The 4,145-nt window shown below is 39.0% G+C and overlaps 1 long non-coding RNA gene and 1 other non-coding gene across 2 annotated transcripts in view; one reads left to right on the top strand and one right to left on the bottom strand.

Moving 5' to 3' along the window:
- The window catches only part of LOC106869715 (uncharacterized), an 8,658-nt gene extending 6,947 nt beyond the window's left edge, over positions 1-1,711 (top strand). Inside the window, exon 4 of the long non-coding RNA XR_001409433.1 lies at positions 1,330-1,711. This is a non-coding gene — a long non-coding RNA (uncharacterized LOC106869715). The remainder of the gene's footprint in view (positions 1-1,329) is intronic.
- A 1,089-nt stretch (positions 1,712-2,800) lies between these two features.
- Trnaq-uug (transfer RNA glutamine (anticodon UUG)) lies at positions 2,801-2,872 on the bottom strand. Its single transcript has one exon. It is a non-coding gene; the product is annotated as a tRNA-Gln (tRNA).
- Positions 2,873-4,145: the final 1,273 nt, after the last annotated feature.

Raw genomic sequence — 4,145 nt, 5'->3', positions numbered from 1 at the left:
ATATGCGTGTGTGCGTGCGCGCGTATATATATATATATATATATATATGTTTGCGTCTTTCTGCTTCCCCCCCCCACCATCGCTTGACAACCGTCCTAGTAACTTAGTGGTTCAGCCCAAGAGATCGATAGAATAAGTACCAGGCTTGCAAAGAATAAGTCCTGGGGTCGATTAGTTCGACTAAAGGCGGTACTCCAGCATGGCCGCAGTCAAATGACAGAAACAAGTAAAAAGAATAAAAGTTTAAAAGGATAGCAATAAAGGGTTTTATGTAACTGACCTGACTGAAGCAAACTGCTCAGTCTCAGAGAATTTTAAGATTCTATCTGTAAACAGAGCACTAACTATCAATATGTTAATTAGATGCTGGTAATATATATTTACACTGAGCGCCCTCGGTTCGCTGAACGTTCGGACAAAACCACGTGAAGGAGTACACAGAAGAGGCAAAGTAAACAGATCTCACCATAGGACACCGGTTGATTATTTAATGCTTGTCAGCTATTGCAGATGGGGGACTAGCAGAGGTCAGCTAAGTGTGTTGTACTGTTATTTTAAGATATGTAAGACAAGGTTATAACACATTTCTTTTATTATTTTAATATAACCTTTACCCTTGTGGCAAATAAAAGACATCTTTATTTGAATATAATCTTACTGTTAATCCAGCCTTTCAAATGCACCTATAAATTTCAGTAGAAAACCTTTTGGATTAGATTGGATTCGATTCGATTCGATATATATGGTATATTACCTTCCTGTATGTACTCCTCGAGCAACAAGGCACTACCCTTCGTAACAAACCCCACCCCCATGTAATCTTTCTTTCTCGTTTAGCTATCACATGTCCAGACAGTATTTGTCTTGTCAAGTTAGTAAAACTCACATTAGTTATATTAACAAGCTTATCAAAGTTTAAATATTTGTATGTCAATTCGGTAATCTTAGATTTTTTGCTTCAGCTTTGTCATTTTATATATCACCGATAGGACCCTATGGAGGAGGTGCCTGAAGACTTTCCCTCACAACTCTCCCAGGGATGTGGGCGCTTTTTATCTATTCGTCTGGGTGGCGTATCTCTTTACATTCGTACTATCTCCAGTGCGGTGAACACTTCTTACCAGTAGCGACTTAAGGCATGGGTACACCGGGAAGTCACCCCAAAATTACCCCAGTTACTCACGAGTCTAGGAGTTCCAATGGTAAACTATGCATGCTGTGATTGTATATGTAGGGGCCGGTGCCTTGTTTTGCCTAGGGGTCTATGTAAGCATATATGCATATCTATTTATCTGTCTATCTATCTATCTATATCTATCTATACAATAGTTTTCTGCACAGTAACTGCCTGTCAAATTTCAATGTTTGCCGAAGTTGCCGCGCAGCGGACTCGAACTCTGTACTCATGTAGCTTACAAGACAAATTTCTTTCACAAAGTCATGCTTGCAGTGATGACGTATCTCGTGTCAACCAGAACAAATTTTAACGTAGAACATAAATAAGAAAACAGTCATATAGAAGTCTACTCTGCAATTATTTCGACTTCATACATTTAATGTATCCATAATTGCATTTGCTCAAATAAAGCTAAATGAAATTTCGGCGGCAAATTGAAAATAAATCTGTTCCTTTTTACATTATAAATACATTAACCGTACATTATACTGATGTGAAGCCAGTTAAGTGTTCGCTACTTTTATCATCCTGAAACGAAACAAATATTTGATTAAATAAATACATAGATTAACACCGCTCATGTGCAACGCGTTCTTTGTTGTTGTTTTTTTCTGGCATAGGAAAAGACCTATTTCTTTCTTTATTTTATTAAGAATGCTATAAGATTGGAACGTCAAAATAACTAATTCCTACAGGAATAAATCGTAGGAAAAAAATAATCTGCTCATGATTAGTATCCTGGAAATTTGGGTGAAAAAAGAAAGAAAGGAGATGATTTTGAAGATCAGTCTTCTGAACAAACAGCAGAAACAGATAATCCAGATTTAGCAGAACACAATTAATGCTTAAGTGTATATTTGTCAGGCTCTGAAGCTTTTGGGTTTGAGAATTTTTTTCTGTTACTCTTCTGGTGTCATAAAACAGTCGTTCTCAAGCTGGCGCAGTTATCCAGCCTATCGCTATTAATTTCTAATAAGCACACTGGCCATTTGCGACACCAGTGCATGGTTAGGCACTGAAATTCTAAGTATATCGCTAACGGAGGATTCGCTGCTATTTCCAGCTTTCGGGGGTTTACCATTGCCAAGGCCAAGGAAGGCCAAAATCACGTGATCTGGTAGTCTCGGCGGCGTCGATGGCTGTTGCTCATCCTCCGCTAGCTTATATGTACCATATATCTATATGAGAGGTTTTCCCATGGTAACTGTCGTAGTATTCTGTGTTTTAACGCAGCATCTACTAGTAAGTTGTGTTAAATATTACTTTTTGGTGAAATATTATTTTTGTAAACTTACCTCTATATTAATAAAAATATAGAATAGAGTGTGTAGCCAAGCACGGGGAAAAAAACAAACCAACACCGGTTGTCAAGCGGTAGAGAGGGAACAAACACAAACACAGACACATAAATATAAGTAGAGGCGTCGGGCTTCTTCCTTACAGTTTCCATTTATTAAGTTCATTCACAAGGAAATGGTTGGCTCGTAGCTACAGTTGTAAACACTTACCCAAGGTACCGAGCATTGCGACTGAACCCTAAACCACGTAGTTCCAAAGATACCTTCTTAACCACACATTCCTGCCTGTGCCTAAAAAGTGAAAAGAAAAAAAAAGTAACCTTTTAGGTTCTACCGAGACTTGAACTCGGATCGCTGGATTCAAAGTCCAGAGTGCTAACCATTACACCATAGAACCTCTTATTAATGTGTGGCGATTTTTTTACTTACTTTGTTGTTTCTTTGTGTAGCCGTTTCATGCTCATTTGCTGTTGTCATGTAAACTCTGAACGAACTGACATACGATCAAAAGAGTTTCAACCATGACCATTTCGCCATTATTGCATATCTAGGACAACTTCATTGTCCAAATATATAAGATAAAGACCGAAATACCTTCGGATTGACTTAACTGCAGTTATCTAGAGAGAGAGGGGGGAGAGAGAAAGAGAGAGTGGGAGGGAAAGAGAGAAAGAGAGAGGAGAAAGAAGAGAAAACCTGATGCATCATTGTCATCAATAGATGACCAAGTTAGGGATGCAAGTTGACAGAATCGTTAGCACCCCCGGGGCAAAATCCTTAGCGGTATTTCGTCGGTCTTCATGTTCTGAGATCAAATTTCGTCGAAGTCGATTTTTGTCTTTTAATCTTTTTGGGTCGGTAAAATGAGTACCAGTTGAGCACTGGGGTTGACGAAATCAGCTGACTTTGTACCAAAAAATGAAACTAATATGTGATCGAGTTATGAATACTAAGTTGGTGACTAAAGGTATACACCATGTTGGTGAAAGTAGGAAGTACTATCTGAGTAGAATTGATACAGAGAGTATCACCACATAGAAAATGTTGTGCAAAATGCTAGCTTGAAAAGAGTATGTAAGTATACATGACACAGAACTAGGTAACACTTGAACTCAGACTGTAATAAAAAGAGTTGTAGAGTTGTAACGTATTCTCAGGCCGGAGATTTTGTAGGAGGAAGCAATGAAATAATAACTTCTAATTTTGGCACAAGGCCAACAATTTTACGGAGAGGGAGTTAGTTAGCTTCTTACACCGACCCCAGTATTTGATTGGTACTATATTTTATCGACCCTGACAGACAGAATTGACCCCGGCGAAATTTGATTATCGATTCCACTAGCTTACCGCTTTCAGAACAGTCAAATAATCCTTACTACTATAGGTACACGGTCTGGATTTTGTGGGGAGGGGAACAGTCAATCACATCGATCCCAGTACTCAGCTGGTACTTAATTTATCGACCCTGAAAGGATGAAAGGCAAAGTCGACCTCGGCGGAATTTGAACTCAGAACGTAGCGACGGGAGAAAAACCGTTAAGCATTTCGTCCGGATTGCTAACGATTCTGCCAGCTCGCCGCCTTAGCACAGTCGAATAATGATTTCAAATTTCGGCACAATGTCAACAGTTTCGGGGAAGGGGGTAAATCGACCTCAATGCATAACTGGT

The sequence above is a fragment of the Octopus bimaculoides genome, chromosome 1, assembly GCF_001194135.2.
Source record: "Octopus bimaculoides isolate UCB-OBI-ISO-001 chromosome 1, ASM119413v2, whole genome shotgun sequence".
Taxonomy (NCBI): Eukaryota; Metazoa; Mollusca; class Cephalopoda; order Octopoda; family Octopodidae; genus Octopus; species Octopus bimaculoides.
This window is presented reverse-complemented; position numbering and strand designations above follow the sequence as displayed.